This window comes from Podarcis tiliguerta, assembly GCF_965153285.1.
Source record: "Podarcis tiliguerta genome assembly, chromosome: 14".
Taxonomy (NCBI): Eukaryota; Metazoa; Chordata; class Lepidosauria; order Squamata; family Lacertidae; genus Podarcis; species Podarcis tiliguerta.
In genome coordinates, this window is record NC_139547.1 from 30,056,654 (window position 1) to 30,083,564 (window position 26,911).

Sequence of the window (26,911 nt, forward strand, 5' to 3'; positions counted from 1 at the left end):
AATCAGAACAAATGTCAATCCACAGAGAAACCAATTGGCATTTGTTTTGATTCAGCAGTAACCAGCGAGTTTTCCAAGGGGAAAGTGTTATAAGTGGCAGTGTGGATGAGGTCTTAGTCCTTAAAGTGCTGTAAGAGTCTTTGTTGCTTTTGCTGCAAGAAACTAGCTCAGCTGCTGCTCCTCTGGAAATCTTCATCGCCTGGCAACGAAACAAGCCTCTGTCTGTCCACATAATGAGCCCCTGAATTGGCATAGGGGAGAAATTTTGTTCCATTCACAGTTTAATGGGAACTCATCTGATTGCAATTCCCCAAACAAAACAGAATGAAACACGGCACTCCTCCAAAATTCGCTCTGCAGTGAGAAATTTTCAATGTAGTTTTCTGAACAAAACAGGCGTACAAAAATGTACAAGTAAAAGGTGTACGTTAAAAAGCATCCATGGGTGTAACCAGCTTACAAAAATGCATTACATTGAAGAAAACTGCTTGCAATTTTTTTGTGTATTTCAGGGGACACACACACACACACATGCTGACATATCTCCAGGAGTACTTTTGATAAATGCTTGCAAACTGATCTGGAAATGTGGCAAAACCGAGCTTAAGAACAGAAAAAATGGGAAACTTAAAGAAGCCCAATTTTCCCTGTATTGTCAGAAGCAACATGCCTCTGAATACTAGTTGCTGGGAATCACAGGCAAACAGAGTGGTGCTTGGGTCAGCAGCTGGAAGATTCAGGCCAGATTAAAGAAAGTCCCTCTTCACACAGTGCATTGTTAATCTATGGAACTCACTCCCACAGGAAGGCAGTGATGACCACCAACCTAGATCTCTTTAAAAGGGGATTAAATAAATTCATGGAGGAGAGGGCTATCCATGGCTACTGGCCGTGATGGCTATGCTCTGCTGCTACAAGCTGAAGGTAGCAATGCTTCTGAATACCAGTGCCTGGAAGCCACAGTTAGGATGCTGAGCTCAGACCATCCAATAATAATAATAATAATAATAATAATAATAATAATAATAATAATTTATTATTTATACCCCGCCCATCTGGCTGGGTTTCCCCAGCCACTCTGAGCGGCTTCCAACAGAATATTAAAATACAATAGTCTATTAAACATTAATAGCTTCCCTAAACAAGGCTGCCTTCAAATGTCTTCTTGAGGTCTGGTAGTTGTTTTTCTCTTTGACATCTGGTGGGAGGGCATTCCACAGGGCGGGTGCCACTACCGAAATCCAAGTGTCCAGGGACAGTCCTGGATTTACAGAAGCTATCACGGTTTCTAATTTGATCCCAGAATGAGCTGCTTTTCCTTAGGATGTCCCTATTTTCATTGGAGAAATGTTGAAGGGTACAGAGTTATGCGATCCCCAAGCCAAGGTGATAAGTAACCACACAACCTTTAGAATGTATCTGAAGGCAGCCCTCTGTAGGGAAGTTTTGATGTTTTACTATGTTTTTACAGATGTTGGAAGCCACCCAGAATTAAAGGGGAGTCCTCTGGAGCTGCTTTTCCTTGAAGAGCCTCCTGCTCTGCGCTTCCAACACGCTGCCCTTGGTGGCTGAGGCTGCTCATCCTTCAGGGCGTATGTTTCTGCTACCACACTCCCCAAAGAGGGGAGAGAGAAAGCAGCCATGCAAGTCAAGCACACAGCCGCCTGCTCAGACCCAGAAACAGGAACCGAGGCGAAGCTCTGCTGGCGAGTCACCCAAGGACAGCTGCCAAGCAGGCAGTCGTGCCGACTTCGGAAGCTGAAGCCTCCTGCCCTTTGCAGAACTTGAGAGCGCCGCGTCTCCCGGGAAACAAGATGCCTCTCCGAGATGAGAACTTCCTCAGTCATATCGTGTTCCTGTAAGGGAACCATCTTGCAGACACACACTTCAGATCTCGTGTCATGGTGAATCCACCTTAGCTGGGAACAGGGGAAATCATGGCAAATTCCAGTCTGGTGAGATGCTGCAGGCCAGGGTGTTCTTAAACTTAAACTGCAGGCCCTTTGTAATTCTGAGACAACCCCCCACTCTCCTTACTTGAGCAACCACAAGAACATCAGAAGAGGCTGCTGGGTCAGGGCAGGTACCCATCTAGCCCTGAATCCTGCTCCCACAGTGGCCACCCGGATGCCTGTTGGAAGCTGGCAAGCAAGACCCTCTGCTCTCCTGTGTTTTCCAGCAACATGCATTCAGAAGCATTGCTGTCTGTCATTGTGGAGGCAGAGCACAACCATCAGGGCTAGTAGCCATGAAAAGTGGGAGGGAAGCTGCCTTATACCAAGTCGGATCATTGGGTCCACCCAGTGGTGTAGCATGGGGGGTGCAGGGGGGGCCAGCCGCACCGGGCGCAACATCTGGGGGGGTGCGCTCGCACTCGCAGCTCTCTGCCCCTACCTGGCTCACTCACTCTCTCTCACTGCAGTGCTGGCTGTGCTAATCCGATCCAAGCCGCCGGGTCACCGCCCACTGTGGAGGGGAGGGTGCCAGGCGTGCGGTGCGGTGCGGTGCGGAGAGAGAGCAAGGGACTATCTGGGGGAGGGACAGTACAGCGGGGGGGGGCGCAAATTACTTGCCTTGCCCCGGGTGCTGACAACCCACGCTACACCACTGGGTCCACCTAGCTCTGATTTGATTTACTGTATTTTTTGCTCTATAAGACTCACTTTTCCCCTCCTAAAACGTAGGGGGAAATGTGTGTGTGTCTTATGGAGCGAATGCAGGCTGCGCAGCTATCCCAGAAGCCAGAACAGGAAGAGGGATCGCTGCTTTTGCTGTGCAGCAATCCCTCTTGCTGTTCTGGCTTCTGAGATTCAGAATATTTTTTTCTTGTTTTCCACTTCCAAAAACTAGGTGCGTCTTATGGTCTGGTGTATCTTACAGAACGAAAAATACGGTAGTATTTGTAATCCACTTTTCCAACAACAAACATTGAGCTCAAAGTGGCTTACAATAATCACAACAGCATTAAAAAAAATCAAAACCCCACAAATGTTGCATTCATTATACTATCAAACACAATAGCTTAGGAATAAAGCAAACAACAGCAACAAATTCAACAAAACAATTAATACAATTCAATAAAGTCTGCACCGTGCACACTGACTGGCAGCAACTCTCCAGGGGCTAATCTACACTTAACTTTGCTACTCATTTCTAGGCACAGATCTGGGCTTTCCAGGTCCATGTCTGTCAACTTTTTTTCTTTTGTGCCCTGGTGCTTTCCTTGTGAAAAATCATTCTTTACTGTTGAATAATAGCATATTGCAATCTGCAGAAAACCCAAATTGTCCTTTGCTCCAATTCAACAATAAAGAGTGGGTTTTCCTGGGGAAAGCTGGGCCGGGGGGGGGGAGAGAATTGGGGCATGGACTGGAAAAGCGCAGAGGAAAATATACTGTAAGTGTGGTTGAACCCCAGGGTTTCATCCAGGGGATTTTTCCTTGCCCTACCTGGAGATTTGGAACGCGGGTGGCGCTGTGGGTTAAACCACAGAGCCTAGGACTTGCCAATCAGAAGGTTGGCAGTTTGAATCCCTGTGACGGGGTGAGCTCCCATTGCTCGGTCCCTGCTCCTGCCAACCTAGCAGTTCAAAGGCACATCAAAGTTCAAGTAGATAAATAGGTACCGCTCTGGCGGGAAGCTAAGCGGTGTTTCTGTGCGCTGCTCTGGTTCGCCAGAAGCGGCTTAGTCATGCTGGCCACATGACCTGGCAGCTGTACGCCGGCTCCCTTGGCCAATAAAGCGAGATGAGCACCACAACCCCAGAATTGGTCACGACTGGACCTAATGGTCAGGGGTCTCTTTACCTTTACCTTTTACCTGGAGATGCTATGGGAGTTCTATCTGGGACCTTCCACATGGAATGCAGATGATCTACCACTGTGCTGCAGCTTTGAGCTTGAAAGATTTCCAAATTAACAATCAAATGCTACACCTGTGCTCTGTGACCAAGGCTAGAGAAAGCTAAGTGCCTAAACATAATGAGGAGAATGCTAGCTGCAGGGGTGGGGGAATCTGTTCAGTTTTTATTGCAGATATTTCCATCCATGGGTGCAGCCAGGATTTTTGCTGGAGAGAGAGGCATTTTGTGGGGGGGGGAGGGGCAGAACCTCAGTTTGCTATGCATTTTATTGATTTGTATTGATTTAGGGGGGGCAGCTGCCCCTCCCTGCCCCCCTGGCTACGCCCATGCTTCCATCATCCAAACAAAAAGATGCACTGTGGGTTGCTTCTGCCAAATACCCAGCAGGTACTTCAAATAAATCTTCGGGGTTTTCCTTCTTATTTCCACTGTGGGTTTGGTAACAAACAGATCAATTGCTCTCTCTCTCTCTCTCTCTCTCTCTCTCTCTCTCTCTCTCTGTGTGTGTGTGTGTGTGTGTGTGTCTTGTGCTGATTAAGCAGCCACATAAAAACTCAGGCCACTTATATTTTCCAGATTCAAGCTCCCAGCCCCAGCAAAAATATTTTTAAAATCCCACACCCATTGCATAAAGAACACTTCAGTGGGTAGGATGATTAGCAAAAGGACATTAGGAACATAAGAAGCACCTGCTGGACAGGCCAACAGCCCATCTAGTCCAGCATCCTATTCTCACAGTGGCCACCAAAACGCCCCTGGGAAACCACCACTACCTCCTGTAGGATGGAATACCACAATTTAACATTAAGGCAACAGCAGTTCTGAAGCTGCAAAAGCAATGTCTTTGTGGGGAACCAAGTGTGAAACTCACATCTAAGGAGGGTCCTTGCCAAATGACAGCCACCCTCCCATTTGAGCTGAGCCCCAGAATGCACACACTTGCCTTCCAACTCACAAAATGGCTTAATGATTTGCTGCAGTTCATGCCAGGAAGCCCAAACACTGGACAGTGGAGAGTGGAAATACTTCTGTATCCACGGAAAGCACCCTTATTTTAGACCACGGGCGGCAAAGCTTTTTCAGGCTGAGGCTCACGTTGGCCCATGGGTCAACACTGAAGGCCCCATGTGCCAAATTGGAAATACTGAAGGGTTTTTTTATGATACATTGGGGGGTGGGGTGGATGCTTCGGGGGGTGGGTATCACAGAAACTTTTTGGCATCATATCAGGGGACCTGCAGGGGTGCTCCATAAAAGTACTTTTTAAAATGCTGGTGATTTAAAAATGGGAGCAGTTTGGAAACAAGAGGAGATGCCGATGAAAGAAGAATGGCAAACAAAATTAATGGACTATGCAGAATTGGGTAAAATGACAGGAAGGATTCGAAACCTGCGGGACCAGAGATTTACAGAAGATTGGAAGAAATATACAAATTATTTGAAGGGCAACTGTAACCAACAAATTACGCTAGTAGGACTACAAGGAGAAATGTATGAAGCATTGCAAATTAGAAACAGAACAGTGATATTAGTTATGAATTAAATGTAATTGAAGAAGTGGGAAATGTGTATTTAGAGATTAGATTGGAAAATTTTCAGATGAGATTGATGGAAGTCAAAAAAAATTGTATAAGATGTCAAAATATGTTTAATTACTGTTGAAAATGATATGTTGAAAATTAATAAAAATTTATAAACAATAAAAATGGGAGCAGTCAGTAATTTCAAAAACATTTTTAAAAAACTTAAAGTTGAGGGTTGCGGGGGAGAGAAAACCTTCATAGCTTCAAAGCAGGGGACCCATAGGAGCAGTCAAAACTTGCTTTAAAATATGATTCTTTTAAATTACAAATCGGGGGTGTTGATGGGAGACCACTAAAGCCCCTTGGTGGCTGTAGGCAGCCTGTAGCCTATGAGTTAGCCAGAGCAGTCAGGCATTCTTCATATGTAATTCCTGAATTGCAGGGACCAATTCTATGATCCTAGACGTGGGAGATGAAGCAGTGTCTACAGAAGCCTCCTCCAACCTGGTGATCCCTCCATATGCCTTGGATTACAGCTCCCCTCAGCACCAGCCAATGCAGCTCAGCTCCCATCTGCCTCGACCTGCTACAGCCCAAAACATACGGAGGGCTGAGAACATGGCCAATTCATGCTCAGTGATTTTCTGAGGACTCCTGGAAAGGATGGAGCCGATATCGGAGCTGCAGCGGAGAATATGTGGGCACGAAACCCAAGGCTGTATTTACTGCATGCATATGAATTTGCCAGGCATGAAAAAGAGCAGGAGGCTGTGAATTATTTACACCTGTCACAGCTAATTAAGACTTATGGGGTGGGAAATAACACCATTGTGGTATATGCTGAGCAACAGATGGATCTCCACACAGTCCTTTGGGTGGAAGCTGGTACGTGTGTGGAAGGGGGTGATCTCTACTCAACAACACTGTCTCCAGTCACCCTCTCCCCTCCCTAAAGAAGATGTCTGGGGTGCCTCCTGGCAGCACAGTGAGCACAGCTACATGATGGGAAGCGGAAGGAGGAGCAGGAGACAGGCGCAGAGGTGAAGCCAAGAAGGACACATCTGTGGTTGGGCTCATGTGCTGCTCACAGGAGACACTGCGCAAGGGGAAGCATTATCTGGGGCCAGGGAAAGAGAAGGACAAAGTCAGATAGCTTGAACGTAAGAACATAAGAGCATCAAAAGAGCCTTCTGGATCAGGCCAAGGGCCCATCTAGTCCAGCAATACCGGAGTTGCTACATAGACATTTATCTGTAAGCCACCTTATGTCAGGGGGAAAGTTGGATAACAACAACAACAAGTAGCCATCAATAGCCTCTCTTTGAAAGCTTGAGTTGGAGCACATCACTGCCTCCAGTGGGAGCCTATTCCATCGTCTCCCTTTCCCTCCTGTGGTTTCCAGTGCCTGGTATTCAGAAGCGTTGCTGCGTATGACTATGGATACAAAGCATAATCACTGTGGCTAGTAGCCATTGATAGCCTCCTCCTCCATGAACTTATCCAATCCTCTTTTAAAGCCATCCAGGTTGGAGGCCATCACTGCCTCCTGCATGTCAAGGAGGATTTTATTTCCTCTGTCCTGAATCTCCCAACATCCAGCCTCATTGGGTGGTTCTAGAATCATGGGCAGGAGAAGAGAACATCTCTCCATCCATTTCTCTACACCCTGCATGATTTTGTAGACTCTGCAATCATGTGCCCCTTCCTCAGATTCCCCCCCCCCCAACTATAAAAAGCCCCAACTTTTCTCATAGGGGATCTGTTCCAACCTTCGATGATTTTAGTCGAACTCTGTAGCTCCTTGGAGCAAGAATGACATGTTCTGAGCAGCAGAGCCACACGCTCAAATAAAAAGAGACCCTTCCACTAATCTACTCCGAAGGATGTCCCACCGAGTTCAATGGAGTCACACAGGAAAAGCTTCTGCCTCCTCCACTTCTGTGTTTCAGGCTGCTGTGAAAGGAGAACAGCAGGACCCACAAGAAAAGTTGCCAAAGGCAGCTAATGGGATTTAGCATTTTCCTCGACAAATACGCAGGCACAGCAATTTATTTTCTGCCACATAATTGTTTTTAAGTGCTTTCCGTAAAAAGCACTTGCAGGTGCAAAAGCAGCACCTAAATCCCCAAATAAATCAAATATCCAAAATCTCAGAGGGTCAACCAAATCCTTGATTTCAAAATGCCAGGGTCAAGGAAGCAAAAGAAAGGGGGGGCTGCAGGAAGGTAGTGGAGGCCAGGATCTAGTCTACTGGCCAGATTTAGGACTCATCCAGACACTACTATTTGTCCAATGATTTCCCCCAGGTTTGTCCCCTGACTTCTAGACATGGATCTGAGATGTTTTAGTTTTGTCCCACCACTTTCCCTAGGAAAACCTGCCGTTTACTGCTGAATGGAACAAACCTGATTGATATTCGTTCTGATTCAGCAGTAGAAAGCGCAACTAGAAATCGCAGAACCAGTGGTGTAGCGTGGGTTGTCAGCACCCGGGGCAAGGCAAGTAATTTGCGCAGCCTAACCCGTGGATTTGCGCCCCCTAACCCTACCCCCCAGATGTTGTGCCTGGTGTGGCCGGCCCCCCCTGCACCCCCCACGCTACGCCACTGAGCAGAACAAACGGAAATGTGGAGGAGCCCTCAATTCCTCACCCCTGACCTTGCAAACCAAACCTTTGGAAAGCTTGCCTAAATCTTCACATAAGTAGTTTGGGGAGTCTCTGTGGAAGCCAGTTTTGTTCGGAAGAAGCTGTGGGACAGTGGGGGCCAGGGGGAGGGAAGGAGGGAGGAAGCAGGGTGGCAGGAGATCAAATTGCACAGTGGGAGGAGAAGGAATCTCAGATAAAACCTCTCCAGATCAGATCCCTTCTGCTAAGGGAGGAAATAAGCCAGCCTAGAGAATGTCTTATGCCCAGGTCTTCTGGTTCCACAATGGTACCATTCTCATTCTCTCTCTCTTTCTCTCTCTCAGAAGGGGGGCAGGCTCTGAAGAATGGAAGAGATTGATTTACATACTGCTCTGCAAAGAGAATTTTTGGCTGGTTTTCCAGATCTAGGAATGTTTTGGCATGTGCCACTGTCCTAATGAAAAATGCGGGGCGGGGGGCATCTGCCCCCTCCAATCAAGCAAATCAATAAAAATAATTAAATAACCGAGTTTCTGGTCCCTGTTATGAGGGGGGTGGACTGTTCCTTTTCCCTTCTGGGGCACCCAAGAGCCCATATAGAGTCCTTTTGTAGGTTCTCTATCCAATAGGAAGCCTGCTCCCCCTAATGTAAATCCTGGCTATGCCCATGCCGCTCACACCAGCTAAAAGGCCACATAAGAACAGGGAAATGTTCTCATTTTCTCTCTCACACACAAACACACACACAAGATCTTAAAGGTTATTGGCTGTAAGGGCTTAGCTTTATCATGTTCCAGAATTCCCCATTTCTCTTGGGAGATGTCAAGGGTTCCAAGCTGGCAAGCAAGGATCAGTTGATCATTAACGGGCCCTGCAAACCTCGCTTATTAGGTTAGCTTTGGGCAGGTGGATGTGGTGAAAGTGCCCCCTAATGAGATCCAGGGGCAGAAGGACACAGTCACTTTACCCACTGTAGCAGGTAGTCTAAAGGAGGACTATAATCCTAAATGGAAGAGGTGCAGCTTAGTGGTAGAGCACCTGCTTTGCATACAGAATGCCCCAGGTGCAATCGCCAGATAGGGCTAGGAGAGATTCCCTGTCTGAATTGAGAGCCATTGCTGCCGGTCAGTGTAGGCAATACTAAGCTGCGTAAATGGACCAAGAGTCTGACTCCATTTAAGGCAGCTTCCTATGTCTAACTTAAAGGAAGGAGCACAGCTCAGGGGTAGAGCACCTTGTATGCAGAAGGTCCCAGGTTCAATCCCCACTGGCAGGCACTCCCCACTGGTAGGCCTGGCAATGTCCCAGTCTGAAACCCTGGAGAGCTGCTGCCAGTCAGTGTAGACAGCACTGGACTAGATGGACTGTTGGTCTGACTCTGTATAAGGCAGCATCCCATGTTCTCCTCAGCCTATGTTTTGCTTAATCAGCTTTTTTGCTGGTTGAAGCTGTGACAGCCCTGGCAGAGAGGAAGGTTCTTATAGTTCTTATTAGCAGCCATTATATATCAAGTCTAATAAAAATGCATCACCCATTTGGTGGTGGGAGAGAAAGAGAGAGAAGCTTTTCCCCATCAGCCCTTGCAAACACTCCTTAAACATCAGCCTCCCTGAAGCATAAACAGCCATTTCCCAGCAGGATTCTTATGCAAAAGAAGAAGGGAGGACCCCCCCCCCGCCTGCTCACCCACCAATAAGCTCCTCTAAGCTGCGCTGAGACTGTGCAAGCCAGAGAGAGAAGTTACAGGCTCTGGGTAGCCAGGAAGGGGGGGGGGGCGTTCACAAAAAGTGACAGCTTCATCTAGCAGCCCCTGATACACCATGGCAGAATGAGGAACATTTCTGAGCTCGGAAGCACCTGGAAACAAAGCCATCAAACCGAAATAGCTCAGAAGTCTGCAGTACAAAAGACTTAAGTGTCGAACGATCAGTGCAATTGTTTTAAAGGGGGATCTATTATTTCATGGGGGACGCGGGTGGCGCTGTGGGTAAAAGCCTCAGCGCCTAGGGCTTGCCGATCGAAAGGTCAGCGGTTCGAATCCCTGCGGCGGGGTGTTCTCCCGTTGTTCGGTCCCAGCGCCTGCCAACCTAGCCGTTCGAAAGCACTCCCGGGTGCAAGTAGATAAATAGGGACCGCTTACTGGCGGGAAGGTAAACGGCGTTTCTGTGTGCGGCTCTGGCTCACCAGAGCAACGATGTCACACTGGCCACGTGACCCGGAAGTGTCTCCGGACAGCGCTGGCCCCTGGCCTCTTGAGTGAGATGGGCGCACAACCCTAGAGTCTGTCAAGACTGGCCCGTACGGGCAGGGGTACCTTTACCTTTTATTATTTCATAGAATCATAGAATTGCAGAGTTGGAAGGCATCCCCAAAAGTCATCTAGCTCAATCCCAGCATTGCAGGAATCACACGGCCAAAGAATCCCTGCCAGGTGGCCATCCAACCTCTGCTTTGAAACCTCCAAGGAAGGAGTGTTCACCACTTTCCCGAGGGAGTCCGTTCCACTGTCGGAAAGCTCTTACTGTCCGAAAGTTCTTCCTGCTGTTTAGTCATCTTTCCAAAGGAATAGAATGAAAAATGAAAGCAGATTTCAAGAGCAATACAGTGGTACCTCGGGTTGAGTACTTAATTCATTCTGGAGGACTGTTCTTAGCCTGTAACTGTTCTTAACCTGAAGCACCACTTTAGCTAATGGGGCCTCCTGCTGCCGCCGCGCTGCTGGAGCACGATTTCTGTTCTCATCCTGAAGCAAAGTTCTTAACCTGAAGCACGATTTCTGGGTTAGCAGAGTCTGTAACCTGAAGCGTATGTAAACCCAAGGCACCACTCTAATGAAATCTCTAAAGCAAATTTAAGAACAGATGTGTGCCTGGACAGAGCTGTCAACAGGGAGGGGGGGAGTTCTCGAGGAGGAGAGGGCTATTGATGGTCACGATGGCTCTGCCTCCACAGCTGGAGACAGCAATGCTTCTGAATGCCCAGTGGCTGGAAACCACAGGAGGGGAGAGCAACTCTTGCGCTTGGGTCCTGCTTCTGGGTTTCCCATAGGGGCATCCGGTTGGCCTCTGTGAGAACAGGGTGCTGGACTAGATGGGCCATTGGCCTGATCCAGGAGGCTGTTCTTACATCCAACCTCCCCACTTCCACCCCATGCTTCACTTTAAATTGTGCACATGCATTCCCAGAGATAACGTGACAGGAATATGACAGTGCCTGCATTTTAACACATGGCTGGAGACACTGTGTTGTTCATTTTGCCCCTAAGAAACTAAGACGTGCCCTGAAACTGGACTACAGTGGTACCTCAGGTTACATATGTTTCAGGTTACATACGCTTCAGGCTACAGACTCCGCTAACCCAGAAATAGTGCTTCAGGTTAAGAATTTTGCTTCAGGATGAGAACAGAAATCGCGCGGCGGTGGTGCGGCGGCAGCGGGAGGCCCCATTAGCTAAAGTGGTGCTTCAGGTTAAGAACAGTTTCAGGTTAAGAACGGACCTCCAGAACGAATTAAGTACTTAACCCGAGGTACCACTGTACATGGGTCGTCTTTGGGTCTGATCCAGCAGCCAGGTGCTTCTGGTGCTCCTCCCCACAACTCAGTCCTCTGGTTTACTGCAGGCAGACCCAGCTAAAGGCTTCCATGAAAGTAGACGGAGGACACTTCTGTGAAGCAGGAAAGGCAGCTCCTTGGAAAGTTTTGAATAAAGAAACCTGCGCAGAAGTTCTCACTTTTAAATAGTCAATAATCTTAACCCCCCACCCACCCACCAAGTTCCTTAAAAATAGCACTCTGGCTGCCTTCCGCTATTCCAAATCTGAGCTCCCCATTAGCACTGCAAGCTGAGTTCCTGCCGCTGAGGCCTCCCTCTATTTTCACACAAATAAGGCGTTGTTGTTTGGGGTGGGGGCAACAGAGATGGCCATTTCTTTCTTTGCACAATTGCAGCAAGCAGCAAACAGGAGCTCTGGGAAGCAGTGGTGCATGGGGGTGGGGGAAATAGGGGGCTGAATTGGTGCCCCCCCTCCCGCTTCCCGCCAGTCAAGCATCCTTTGTTGTCCATTGAAAAAAACCGGCAAGGGAGGCGGGATGCCAGCAAGGCACATCTGTGGGGGAACCATCAATCATTGCTCCACCCACCCCACTTTCTGGTCTCATTAGACCCAGAGGGGCCGCCCTCAGCCAAGGAGAGGCGATGAGAACCATAAGTCATTGGGCAGCCCATCCCAAAGCCTGGGCATTTCTGTAGCGTTCCCCCTACCCCTTCAAGGAGACCCACGCCCAGCACCTTCACACTCGGCTCCTTGGTGCTTTTGTTTTATTTACATCCCTCCCACACACCCTCAACAGAAGCAACCTCCATCTTTTCTGGAAAACTATACATTTCCATAATGCACACCTTCTGTTGGGCTCATTTGTATGGCCACCACAGGGGACTCAGAAATTATACCTCCGTTGGAAGAACAGCCCTTTCAAAGGGGACAAAAGGACCCTTTTTGGGAGAAAAAAGGAAGTGGAGGGGGGTTGTTTAAAAAGGGAGCAAGTGATACATTCGGTCTTTTCACGGCCCGAGAACCAACCCAGCGGCAATGGCAGCAGGATTTGTGTAGGCTGGGAGACCCAGAAGCCCCCAGCGAGCAAAACAGTTTGGTAAGTTGGTGGGTGGAATTTCAGAGCAAGGAGCCACTTTAGCTGGGCAGTGGGAACTGGCAGGGAGGAGGAGAAAATATAGGGTTGGGAGGAGAATGGAGCTTCTTTTGCACAGAAATGGGGTGTGTGTGTGTGGCATTAATGTGGTGTACATGCAGCCCAATGCAGAGGGATCTAATGTACCCCTTTCTCTATCAAGACCACCTGAGACTGGCAGAGGGGCTCACTGTGCAGGAACCAGAGCAGGGCCTCTCCCTTCCCTTGCAAGCACAAATAGTCCCAACATTAATAAGAAGGTAAAGAGAGCCTCATGGATCAGAGCAGTGGCCCAGGCAGTCCAGCATCTTGTTCTCACGGTGGCCAGCCAGGTGCCCCAAAGGGAAGCCCACAAACAAGACCTAACCCCAACAGCGCTCTCCCCTCCTACAGTTCACAGCAACTGGATTCCAGAAGCATTCCCATTCATGGTTAGTAGCCATCGACAGCCTTGCCCTCCCTTAATTTGTCCAATCCTCTTTTTAAAAAAACAGGCTTTTGCTATGCCGGGGGCAGACGGCAGACGCAACTCATTGCCTGGTTCTCCCCCTGTATTTGATGCCAATCAGAACAAAACCGTATATTGATTATAATGGATGTTTTAATTGTACTTTACATTTTATTGATTTTTCTTTCCCTATGTGGTAGCTAGGGCTGTGCACTAGATCGGGCCAAATCATGGATCCCAACCCAAATCTGATTTTGGGGGGTCAGCAGGGGATTTGACCAGATTTGGGCATCTTATGAACCTAGAGGGATGTGTCTTCATCCATCTTCACTCTGCCTGACCCCTCCCAGCAGTATGTCTAATTAAGGCTTCACAAAGAGAGGGTGGAGCAAGACTGGGGAGGGGTGTGGCTGGGGAGAGGGGGCGTGGCCTGGGAAGGGAGGGCTCGGGGCTACATAGAGACTTCCAGAGAGATGTATTTGCTCCCCAAGCGTAAGGTTTCACACCTGGCTCTAGCCCCCAAGCACCTTTGTTCTATTTCCTCACTATCCCCACCACACACACACACACACACACACACACACAGAGAGAGAGAGAGAGAGAGAGAGAGAGAGAGGCTCTCAAAAGGAAGTAGCTCTTCAATTCTATCAAAGGCTATTTTAATCTACAGCATTTCCGATTCCTTTGCTGCAGTGTCAACTTTTTCCCTTTGAGGGAGGAGAGGCTCAAAGTGCATGCAAAACAGTCCCCAGGGAGGTTCTGCATTGTCAGACTTCAGTGTGTGTGTGTAGTGAGGAGCTCTGTGAGCCTCAGAAATGGCCACCTTCCTACCCCAGCAGAAAACTCTTCTAATTAAACTTTCCCATGCATTGAAGTTTATAACAGTGGTCACCTGTTGAAATGCAAGCCCAGAGCCAGTAAGGGAGGGTCAACTGAGTCTTCCACCTTTTCAGGCACAGGGCAACATCTCCAGTTCAAACCCAACTTGTAACAACCACATTTCACTCAAGAACAGAGCACTTGTTTGCATGCAGAAGGTTCCAGGTTTGAAATGAGGGGTGTCTAAATGTGTATTACTGGAGGCTTTAATGTGGGGAAATTCCACTGGAGTATACTAAGTGGTCTCTGAATTCCTTGATGGGTTGATAATTAACTATTGTTGTTTTCTGCTAGCTAACAGGTGAGTGTTTAACCTTAGATCAGGTGACGAAGGTATTTGTTTGCAAATCTCCATTCTGAATCTTTGTTCTCATGCTCTGTGGAAGTAAGGATGAGTAAATGACTCTCCAGTGAGCGAATACAGCTGCAGGGAAAACGGAGACTGTAAGGAGAGACAGACCTGTGATTTTAGATCTGTTTGGAGCACAGTCATACCTTGGAAGCTGAATGCCTAGGTTCCCGAACAAATTGGCTCCCGAACAATCGAAACCCAGAAGTGAGTGTTCCGGTTTTCAAACGATTTTCGGAAGCTGAAAGTCTGGCGCAGCTTCCACAGCTTCCAATTGGCTGCAGGACACTCCTGCAGCCAATCAGAAGCTGCGCTTTGGTTTTCAAACAGTTCCGGGAGTCGAACGCATTCTGTTTGAAAACTAGGATACCACTGTACTTCATATTTTATAGGAAACTGAGCCTGTGCTGGACCTCATCCAGAACCCCTGGCCTACCTGGCAGCAAGTCAGTATGTCAAGTCCCCGTCCAGGGTCAATCCACATGTCCAAAGTCCAGACCAAAGCTCCATCCCACAGAGATCCTGGAGCATCCAAGTTGAGGTCCATCACCGTGGGCAGTTGAGCAGACTCAACATCTCAGCTCTGCTGCCTTTTTTAAGTTTGCATGCTGAATGCAACAAGTGGGCTTGATCCCTAGCTTGCTCCGGTGTGTCCCGCTCCCAGTTACATCCCTCGCCAGGATCCTTTTCCGACTTCCCATTGTCCTGCTAGTTCATGACAAACTTGCATGTGATCTTACGGATATTTTGAATGCATTGTTTACTGTTTTTGTTCTGTTTTGAAGAAAGTTCTGCAAGTAAAGCTGTAGTTAAACTTATGGGCCTTGACAATGTTTTAAAGGAGTCCGTTTTTTATGCATCCAGTCTCTTCAAGCAGCACAATATTAATATCTGCAATAGACTCCAACACCCATCAGCCCCAAATGGCCATGCTAGCTGGGGCTGATGGGAAATGGAGTCCAAACATGGAGGACATCAGGTTGTTGGGAGGCTGGGTCTTACCCGCCTGGCAGTGGCTTTCCATGGCCTCTGCTTTCCTGACCTTCTCGCCTGCAGTCCTTGTAACTGAGAGCTTCAAGCATGTGTTTCATCACTCAGTTGTGTCTCCTTCCCTATGAAACCAGCACAAGCCTTCTCCACCCTGTAGGCTACAAACGTGATAAACGAACAGCTGGGAGACTGAGTATAACCAGCTGTTTGACCAGCCCAGAGCCTCCTAGTCAGTCTTCTCTCCAAACACTGCAGAATCCTCCCAGGCTCTCTCTCTCTCTCCGCCACCCTCTGCTACCCACCCTCTGCCCTGGCACTTTCGCAATCCCACCTGGGGCTCACATCATCTTGCCACATCATCCTGCTCAATCTCCCATCTGTTAGATCTGCTCCACCAATCTTCACCACTCTCTCTGAAACTGCATGAAACAGTTCCATTAGCATTGGGTGATAGTGTGCGTGAGAGAGAGGTTTTTTTTGGGGGGGGTGGGGAGAGAAGAGCCTGATACACTTTGTTCAATTTGCAAAATCATCTCCTGAAATATTACCTCCCCCGTCAGCTGCAGTTCTAAGTGACACTCTTTGACACTTGCACATTCTCATCTTTTGACAGAAGAGGGGGCTGCTGCTTCCCCTCCCCCCCCAAAAAAAATTCCAATTCCTGCTATTAGAAGTTCTTTTAGTCATAGCGCTCACTCCAGCTTCGACAATGGGGAGAACCTAATTTAGAAACACACAACATCGTTTAAGTCAGAGGAAAAAGAGAATCGGAGGGGAGAACTCTTGCCAGAACATCCTTGCAGTTCTCCTGCTCAGAAACAGAAGCTGCCTTGCTATGGAGGACAGCAAGGAGGACAGCAAGGAGGTGTTGTTTGAGTTGACAGAGTGCAAGAGGCAGACGGATAGATCTGGCCCATGTGGACTGATCCACCTGGACACATCTGCACAGGACTCATTTCAAAGGGAAGGACAGCAGCTCAGGGGCAAGAACACCCACGTTACCTGCAGAAGATTCAAGGTTCAATCTGCATAAGCATCTCAAAGTAGAGCTGGGAATGTCCCCTTCCTGAAACTCTGGAGAGCCAGAATAGACCAAATAAAGTCCTTCACACAGCACATCATTAAACTATGGAACTCACTCCCACAGGAGGCAGTGACGGCCACCAACCTGGGTGGCTTTAAAATAGGATTGCCTGTAGAAGGTCCCAGATTCAATCCCCTCCTCCCTGTGGGGTCTTTTGGTAGGGTGCAAATGTCCCAGGAAATGAATGAAATCCTGGAAAGATGCCAGTCAGCATAGACAATACTGAGCAAGATGAACCAATGGTCTGACTCAGCATAAGACCAAATGGGAATATGAACCTAGGTTTGCTTCGATTCAAGCCCAGGATGCAAACCCCTACACCTCCCTGGCTCTCCTAGAAGTGCATGTAGGGTTGCTTTCTCATGGTGCCCTGACAGTTTGATTAAGGCAGTGCAGAGTTTGGCAGTCGGATGCACACAACATCCACACTCCCCTTGCAGCCCTCAGGGGGTCTCCACATTCACCCCATGCCCTCCAGGCAATGGACAACTCCTCCCTGCCATTCTTCTCATGCTCAAATTTGTTTTCTGTTGCCCCAGAAGCTACGGCCTGAAACGATGGATTCAAACCCCGAGAAAGGGAATTCTGAATAGGCAACAGAGCAGGCTCCCTCACAGAAAGCAGTGAACTCCCCTTCGTTAAAAGAGAGAAAAGCTGGCCACCTCTCAGGGATGCTGCAAGAGCATTGCCAGCAGGTTGGACTACAAGACCTCTGAGGTCCCTTGCCACTCATTCTAGCCTCTGATCCGGCCCAGTAGGTGGGAACCAGTCAAGAGCTAAACCACGTTAAGGGTTCTTTTATCCAAAGGAACCAGTAGCGCAGGCTTCCCTAGCCTCCATCAATCCTGGGCATTCCTGGGATTTGCAGTCCAAAGCTTCTTGGATGGGAAAGACTGCTGTATACTGGAGATGCTGGGCTTTTAACCTGTTGCACGCAAACAGCATGGCCATTTGACCACCATGTTGTTGGGAGGAGGAGGAGGAGGATAGGAAGAGATAGAAACCTCTCACCCGCTCCCCACCATACACACAGGAGCAAAAATTAAGTTTCATTTAGGGTAAAAAAAACAGACTGAACTAGGTGCTTTTGGACAGCCAAGCTTTAGTCTAAGAGCTCCTACTAGTTTGCTCTTTGAAATCTTTAAAGCCCCACATCTGCTCAATTCATCATCATTATAAGCTATTTTTGAAAGGCTTTCAATAGGCATAATGCTTTATAGATTGATACGAACATAAAAGCGGGTCCCCCGCTCACCCAAGAGGCTCACTTACAATCTAAAACAGCCTGGTGGGAGTTAAAGAGTGATATGAGAGCCATATTCCGATATCTGAAGGGCTGTCACGTGGAAGATGGAGCAAGCTTGTTTTCTGCTGCTCCAGAGGGGAAGACCAAGGGATTCAAATGACAAGAAAGGAGATGCTGACCAAACCTTAGGAGGAATTTCGTGACAGTAGGAGCTCTTCAACAGGGGAATGGGCACCCTCAGAAGGTGGTGGAGTCTCCAACATGGGTTTCTCAACAGAGGTTGGAAGGCCAGCTCTCAGGGATACTTTAGTTGTGATTCCTGCATTGCAGGGGTTGGAAAAGAAGACCCTCGCGGATCCCTTCCAACTCTTTGGTGCTATATGCATAGGAGGAGCCAGAGGAATTTCCTGGCTCCCAAGGCGTTCTGCCAAGGTCCGCTCCTGTTTCTTGCACTCACCGGGTAATTACATTCGCGTTCATGAGAGGAGGTTGCATCCTCGCACTGTCAACAAGGACTGCAAGCCTTCACGGAGGATGCTAATTGCGTCATGAGGGCAGCTCAGAGCCTGGCGCAGTTCCAGGCTGCAAGGATGGATTGAGAAGCCAGCCTGTTCAGCCACACAAAATGGGCATAGATCTGCAGTCAGGTACGAGGCCGCCTCATGACTGACCGACAGCATGAGAAGCCGGTAGAATGACATTTATACAGCAGTTATACACAACAGGCATAAATGGGAGGTGAGCCAAACACAGCCAGGAAAATTAGACTGGACCAAAGACCATGACAGTTGCTAAGGACAGCAGGAGAGCCCTGCACCTGCATTAGGGGTGGAAGAAGGCAGAGATTCCCATTGCAACCTTTCTTTGCCTCAGCCAGAGCTGTTTCAGTTCTGCTGCAGTGCAGTTTCCATTAAATGCTACATTATTGGTCACGCTGTCTGTTATTTAATGCTAACGAGCAAAAAGAGACAGAGTAGCTAGCATAAAGCACCAGTTTCCAAATACATCCTTCATCAGGATGGTATATTGAACAGATATTAATTATTGTTTTGTGTGTTTGGCCTTACAGCAATATGTGTATACACTGATGAAGGATGCATTTGAAAACGGGTGTTTTATGTTAGCTACTCCGTCTGTTTCTGTTCCTTGGCATTTGATGCTGAATGCACTACAATTCACCTAAATTGAATTTTCAAATCAGCCTTTTCATGCATGTTTTTGTTTTTGCTTTAGCCTGCACATGCACGCTTGGTTTTTTTGTGCAGTCATGGGGGGGGGGGCAAAACACTCACCCCACCTAGGACACCAGCAACCCATGCTACGCCCCTGCAACTTATTTGCCCTTTTCTGAACCCTTTCCAACTCTGCAATAATCCTTTTCAGGCAGGCAGGAAGTCTTTCCCAGCCCTACCTGGAGATGCTGCTGGAATTGAACCTGAGACCTTCTACCTGAAAGCCAGGTGCTTCATCACTGAGCAATGATGATTCTTCCCAGTTCACCCAGAATGCACACTAGATCTTTACTCCTGACGAATACAGATGCTGAACCTGCTCCCCAGCTGTGCAAGGCAAGCCGTCCCAGCCACCCTCTGTGAGAGAAGGAGGATATCAGAACATGATGTTTACAATCCTCGCTTAATGTCACAAATCTGTGGGTTTTTAACTTTGCAAATGCAATCTGCTGTGGTCATCAGAAAGGAGAGACACCACCTGGCCTAACCCCGGCAGCAATGCTTTAGGACAGCAACCCGGATGTTTTCACTTGTCACAGACTCTGCCAGTTCTACTGAAGGATGTCTACAACTTATTACAAGGCCTGTGACTTTCAACTGCTACAGAGTCAGAAGGGAAGGGACTGACACACACACACACACACACACACACACACACCAAACTAAATCAACAGTCTCCACCGCCCACTGAGGTGCCAAGTTTTTGTTATTTAGCAGAATGGCCACTTGAAATGCAATAGGGAGTCTTTGCAAAACGAAGCAGCGGCAAAAACCAGCCAGAAGAGTCACTGGAGTGGAAGGTAGGGAATGAATCACACCAGGAGGCTTCAAACCAACCCAAAAGCCAGAAGACATTGGCAAGCGCATTTTAGAACTGTGGAGTTGGAAGGGACCTCAGGGGTCATCTAAGTCCAGCTCCCTGCAATGCAGGGATCACAGCTGAAGAATCCCTGACTGATGGCCACCCAACCGCTGCTTAAAAACCTCCAAGGAAGGAGATCCCACCATCTTCCGAGGGAGTCCGTTTCACTGTCAAATGGCTCTTACCATCAGAAAGTTATTCCTAAGGTTTAGCTGGAATCTCCTTTGTTGTAATTTGAATCCACTTGTTCAGGTCCTTCCCTCTGGAGCAGCAGGAAACAAGCTTCCTCTTTGAATCTTCAAATCTTTGATTATAAAAAAAGCAACCACAACCACACACACACATCTGAGACCTCAAAAGGATAAGGTAGAGCCTTGAGACTCTGCAGGCGGCACAGCAAAAACTGTAAAGTCTGAGCTTGGGGTTATGGATGAAGATTTGCACAACCTGGAGGTACAATCTGGAGTTTTGTGTTCAGCATCCTGCTCTCCCAGTGGCTGGCCAGAAGCTCTACTGGGAAGCTGGCAAGCAAGACCCAAGCACAAGAGGAATGACCCCTCCTGGGGTTTCCAGCAACTGGTATTTAGAAGCTCGGGCCATAAGAAGTCATCCTTTTACATTCTGTCCTGTGTTTGTCACCTGCAGACCATTTCCCTTCTGCTACAGTGCATCTTCCACCCCAAACTACGTTCTTCCTCTAGCTGTCCATTGTGACAAAATTGCTACACTTACGTGATTAATGATGTGAGTTATGCCATCTTTCTGCTATTCCACTCCACTATTTTTCATGCAAAGGAAATGCATTGCAAGGGGAAGGGAGAAGGAAGTACCGTATTTTTTGCTCTATAAGACTCACTTTTCCCCTCCTAAAAAGTAAGGGGAAATGTGTGTGCGTCTTATGGAGCGAATGCAGGCTGCGCAGCTATCCCAGAAGCCAGAACAGCAAGAGGGATTGCTGCTTTCACTGCGCAGCGACACCTCTTGCTGTTCTGGCTTCTGAGATTTCTTGTTTTCCTCCTCCAAAAACTAGGTGTGTCTTGCGGTCTGGTGCCTCTTATAGAGCAAAAAATACTGTAATTAATTGTGTACCATTTGCAGACTGGAAGCAAGAACAGTAGCAAATACCAATTGTAGTTGCTGGATTGATTTCTGGTTTTAGACATGCGACGGATAAGAGAACACCAGCAATTTCTGTTCCTTTTCCATTTCCAATGGAATTCTATGACATCCCTAAGCACAGCTGAGGAACAGTTAGCCTCAGGAGGTGATGGGCTCTCTTTTACTTGAGGTATTTAGGCAAAGGCTGAAGGGGATACTGCAGCTTCAAGGTCTGTGCAGGAAAGCTTGTTGGCCACCTAAGCTTTGCAAAACCTGTGCAAGCAGTGAGCTCCTTGCAAGACCTCAGTTCTTTTGAAAGCCCTCTCTGATCTAACATCACACAAGATTGTCTGTTCATCCTGCTTCTCTTCTGTTGCGCATGAGGCAAGCCTTTCAAAAACCTGGATATATACCGGATATACAGTGGTACCTTGGGTTAAGTACTTAATTCGTTCCGGAGGTCCGTTCTTAACCTGAAACTGTTCTTAACCTTTAGCTAATGGGGCCTCCTGCTGCTGCCGCGCCCCCAGAGCACGATTTCTGTTCTCATTCTGAAACAAAGTTCTTAACCTGAGGTACTATTTCTGGGTTAGCGGAGTCTGTAACCTGAAGCGTATGTAACCCAAGGTACCACTGTATAATCAAAGCTGGGGTGGTGGGGGGAGAAATTATATGAATGTATTCTTAAGCACAAACCGCATGGTCAAGGATAGCATGAGAACAGGCTCACAAACAAAGTAGCAAAGGAAAAGTATCCAGGCAAAATTCTGTTTTCCTTGAAGTCTGAAGCAAAACATGTTAAGTCACCCTTTTCTCCATTTTGCAAGCCACACAGAGTATTCCTCAATCCAGTCCCGCAATAATAGCTGGATGACAACCCTCAATAATTCCTATGCAGTTTGAAAGTTGCAGTGGCTCTAAAAGACAGCGACTGTGACAGCATTAACTCTTTGACAGAGCCAAAACTGTGGAACTCATTCCTGCAGGAGGCAGTGATGTACACCAATCTAGATGGCTTTAAAATAGGATTAGACAAATTCATGGAGGAGAGGGTTATTGATGGCTACTAGCCAGGATGAGTTTGCTCTGCCTCAACAGTCAGAGGCAGCAATGCCCTCCAACATTTATCCGATGAAAATACAGTGGTGCCTCGGGTTAAGTACTTAATTCATTCTGGAGGTACGTTCTTAACCTGAAACTGTTCTTAACCTGAAGCACCACTTTAGCTAATGGGGCCTCCCGTTGTCGCCGCGCCGCTGAGGCATGATTTCTGTTCGCATCCTGAAGCAAAGTTTTTAACCCGAGGTACTATTTCTGGGTTAGCAAAGTCTGTAACCTGAAGTGTATGTAACCCGAGGTACCACTGTAGAGACGTTCTATTCTGCATCAGGAAGCCAAGTTCTCATGGTTTGAGGTGGTTAAGAGGGAGGCAATTTCCGCCATAAGATCTCCTCTCCTTAACTTTCCCACACACAGGGGAACAAGGTTCAGAAAAAAGAAACCCTGAAGGTGAAAGGGGTTAAAAGCAATCCCTCCCTCTGCATACCCCTACCAACTTTGTATTGCCTTTATGGATAGATTTTAAGCAGAGGTTGGGTGGCCATCCGTCATGGGTGCTTTAGTTGACACACCTGCATTGCAGGGGGTTGGACTGGATGACCCTCTAGGTCCCTCCCAATTCTGCAATTCCAGGAGTCCATGAAAACAGGGAGGACTCTACATCCTGTCTAGTTTGTTGGCTGCAAAGTGAGAGAAGCTGTTGTTCCCTCCTGCAACGTGAGAAGCTCTTGACCTGCCTTTTACCTAAGAACGGAGGCATCTGTCAATTTCAGTTTCTCTTCCTTTCTCCTTTTTCCAGGCAGCATCTGTCAGTTTCAGTCTCTCTCACTTTCCAATCAGTTCACCACATTTCCACATCTTTATTTTTTTAAGGCTTCACAAAAAATCACCAGCATTTTAGTGATTTCCCCCCTCTTCTCACAGTGGGCTCACCCACACTTCTCTTTGCTCTGCATTTCCAGGCACAGGTCTGCACTTTGAACTTTCCTGCTGCTTTCCCTGTGGAAATCTGCTCTTTACCACTGAATTGGAGCAAACAGCAATCCATAGAAAACCTGAATTCAGTGTTAGAAGAGCAGGTTTCCACGGGAAAAGCTAGGAAAGCGCAGACCTCTGGGGCAAAAGGTAAGTGTGGATGAGCAAGGTTTCTTAATGTAATGCATTTTTTCCCTATGTTCTCACTAACACATGAATCCTTATACATATTACAACCTCCTTCTTGTACACAGTCCCCCCCCCCCCGCCAAAGTTGGAGAACCGCATCACAAAAATTGAACAAGTGTAAGCTTTGTGAGCTTTAAAGGATGGCTATGTTTTGGTTCACTTGTGTCTGGGGGAAGGGCAAATGAAATGCCGTATTTTTCACTCTATAAGACGCACCAGACCACAAGACGCAGCTAGTTTTTGGAGGAGGAAAACAAGAAAAAAAATATTCTGAATCTCAGAAGCCAGAACAGCAAGAGGGATCACTGCACAGTGAAAGCAGCAATCCCTCTTGCTGTTCTGGCTTCTGGGATAGCTGTACAGCCTGCATTCGCTCCATAAGATGCACACACATTTCCCCTTACTTTTTAGGAGGGAAAAAGTGAGTCTTATAGAGCAAAAAATACGGTAAGTTTGCCTTAAAGGGTACTGAATTTTCTCCTCTAGATAAAAGGAGAAAAAAGGGGGTTCAGAGATGCCCGATTGAATCCTGTTTTGCAGCACACTCTGGATGAGTAGGGTGCATGTTTAAGAGAGACAGAGAGCAGTGTGTGCTCAGTTGGGACTTCTACGAGGAGGGCGATGCGTTCTGAGTCTGCCTGGGCAATCCAGAGATGAGCTGGGGGTAAGAGTGATTTCTGCTTGACAGGCCTCTGAGCAGCATTCGAGAGGGGTGGGGGAATTAAAAAGCAATGAAGAGGGAGATTAAAAATTAAACTTTGTAATAAGAAGGCCCACTCTGCAGAGCAGTTACACAACACTCCTGGGAATGCCTGCCCGGGAACGAAGCAGGAGAATCTAACAAGAATTCAACAATTACAGTGCACCTCATCAATTCACATGGAACCTGTGGGAAAGAGTGCCTTTTTCTCGCTGAATGCACACACAGGACTGCACTCTTGCTCTCTCGCCATGGAGACTGGACCTGTTTGGCTTCTTTTCCTTTGAAGGGAGTCAGCGGCGCAATCCATCCCTGAAGGCCCTCGTTGTTTTCAACACATTCTTTGCAGTCGCAATGTGGGTCACTCTCAAGGAGATGCAATGCAGACTCTTTTCCCTCTTTCAAAACACCATTCCACCCCACATACCCCTGCAAAGTACAATAAAAGTGTTGGGAGGGTCCTCAGTCCCCGTGACCTTCCTTCCTTCTCTTCGGCATACGACTCTGCAGCAAATGTTACTGTGACGAGTGGCAATTGCACAGGAAGTGGGTGATTCTTGAAGGATCACTTCCCTGCCCTTCCTTGGATGCCTCCATATACACCTGTACAGGTGGTTAATGCAAGTTAATGGGCAAACGGATCTCTTCATTGCCTTGCGTGGGGAAAATGAGAAGTTGTACCCTGAGAACAGGGACACGGTTGGCGCTGTTGGTTAAACCACAGAGCCTAGGACTTGCCAATCAGAAGGTCGGCGGTTCGAATCCCCGCGACGGGGTGAGCTCCCATTGCTCAGTCCCTGCTCCTGCCAACCTAGCAGTTCGAAAGCACATCAAAGTGCAAGTAGATAAATAGGTACCACTCCGGCGGGAAGGTAAACGGCGTTTCCGTGCGCTGCTCTGGTTCGCCAGAAGCGGCTTAGTCATGCTGGCCACATGACCCGGAAGCTGTACGCCGGCTCCCTCGGCCAATAAAGCAAGATGAGCGACACAACCCCAGAGTTGGTCACGACTGGACCTAATGGTCAGGGGTCCCTTTACCTTTACCTTTACCCCGAGAAATGGCTGGTGGTAGGGAAAAACCTCAGCAACTTGGTGGGCCTGAGCTTCTCCCTGAACGAGCTGTTCTGGAGCTGTGATCATTTTTTGCCCCCTACGCAAGTCATTTGAGTGAGTGATCCCTCCATTAACTTTCAAGGGAGAGGGAGAGATGGGGATACACCCCAGCAATGGGGTAGAGAAAAATAGGCCTGTAGCTCACAACACAATCACGTTCCACCCACAATCACAAATGTTCAGTGTTTGGGGGGGGCGTTATTGACTTGTATTTGTTTTTGTTATGTATTTTGTTCTTTTTAACATGTATGATTGTGTTTTTGGCCACCTAGGTTTATGGCCATCACTGCCTCCTGCAGGAACAAGCTGGACCTGAGCACAAGAGTAGTTGTGCTCCCCACTTGGCAAGTCCCATCAATCAGCATTCAGAGACATCCCACCTCCGACAGCAGAGGCAAAGAATATTTAAATTCAGAGAATTCACACTTCTGAAAAGGTGCTAGTTTCAAATCCAGCTCATCACTCTCTGCCTCCCATCCCTCAAACATGCAGCCCTGAAATACTTTGATCTGTTACTCAGCAGTTTTGGAAAACCTACAGCTTTTGTGTACTGTATTGGGAAACCACAGTTGTTGATGTCAATAAGCAGATTGTTTTTCATATGTCACTCTCACATGCATACAGTGGTACCTCGGTTTTCAAACGTCTCCGTTGACAAACATTTCAGTTTTCAAACGCTGTAAACCCTGAAGTAAATGCTTCGGTTTTCAAACAAGCCTCGAAAGTCGAACATGCCACACAACTTCCGTATTGAGCAGGCATAGGCAACCTAAGGCCCATGGCCCGGAAGCGGCCCATGGGGGTCGTTTAACCAGCCCATGGACCCCAACCGCCCACTCGGTTGGCTCTCGGTGCTAAACCGGTGCAGAGCAGAGTGGGGACCGCCTTCCATGACACTGGACAGTTTCTCATTGGCTGCAGGAAGCTCCTGCAGCCAATGGGAAGCTGCACAAGCTTCCTCTGTGATGGAAATGGCGTTTGTGCCTGCGCGCACACACACGCACACCCCAGCCCACCATGGCGTCTGCAGGATCACAAACTGGCCCATGCCCCCAAAACGTTGCCGCCCCCTGGTATTGAGTTTTCAGTTTTCGAACGTTTTGGATTTCGAACGGTCTTCCGGAATGGATTACGTTCGAAAACCAAGGTACCACTGTAGTTGCTTTGGGTATATCATATAGAAAGCATAGAATTGTACAGCTGAAAGGGACCTGAAGTATCATCTGGCCTAACCCTATGTAATGTAGGAATCACAAAGAATCCCTAAATTCATCCTGTCACTGCTTTAAGGGAGGCAGTCTCCTCCCCCAAAGAAAAACCTCGTAAGAACTTTTTGACACAAGAAGAGTGATAGATCCTCAGGGATCCAGCACATCAGCCTGGAGAACTAAGCGTAGCATCTTCCTGCCATCAGCCCACCCAAACCCAGGAAAGGACCTACAGGGAAAAAGGATAGCGGGGAAAAAGAAAACTAAGGGGGGAAAGAGACTTCTCTTAAGTACAACCTGTCCATCCCACGCTGTCCCTAAAGTATTCTGCAGCAAAGAGAACATTCTGTTCCTCATGCCAGCCAGGATAATGCTATGCAAAATTTCCCACGCATTTGAATCAATTTGCAACCCTCTACCCTACCCACCACCCTGCAAGGTAGACTGCTGTTGATCCCATTGCACAGCTGGGAATAGGCAGAAGAGTGATTTACCGCAGGAGAATGAGAACAAAAGACTCCATTTCCTACCAGTCATTTGAAGGTTCAGCAGCTTGCCTCCTCTCCCACTGCCTGCAGCTGCAGGACTCGAACCCAGGATCCTTACAGTCTCTCTCTTTCCACTGAGCCACACTGCCTTCAGTGCAATTACATCTCTCATTCTCAGGGGGGAGTGTTTTTGGGAACAAAGAATGGCAACAGCCAATGAATCAGCAGTTAAAAGGAAAGTGGGGGAAAGTTGGCCATTTAATATTTAAATGTAAGCCCCTTTCTCTGCAATTCT

General features: G+C 47.9%; 1 protein-coding gene and 1 long non-coding RNA gene across 3 annotated transcripts in view; one reads left to right on the top strand and one right to left on the bottom strand.

The window, feature by feature from the left end:
* Window positions 1–26,911, bottom strand: part of PRKCB (protein kinase C beta) — a 182,610-nt gene that overhangs the window by 129,447 nt on the left and 26,252 nt on the right. The window lies entirely within an intron of this gene.
* Window positions 12,583–14,935, top strand: LOC310664682. Its single transcript, XR_014505035.1, has 3 exons — window positions 12,583–12,660; window positions 14,414–14,579; window positions 14,765–14,935. It is a non-coding gene; the product is annotated as an uncharacterized lncRNA (long non-coding RNA).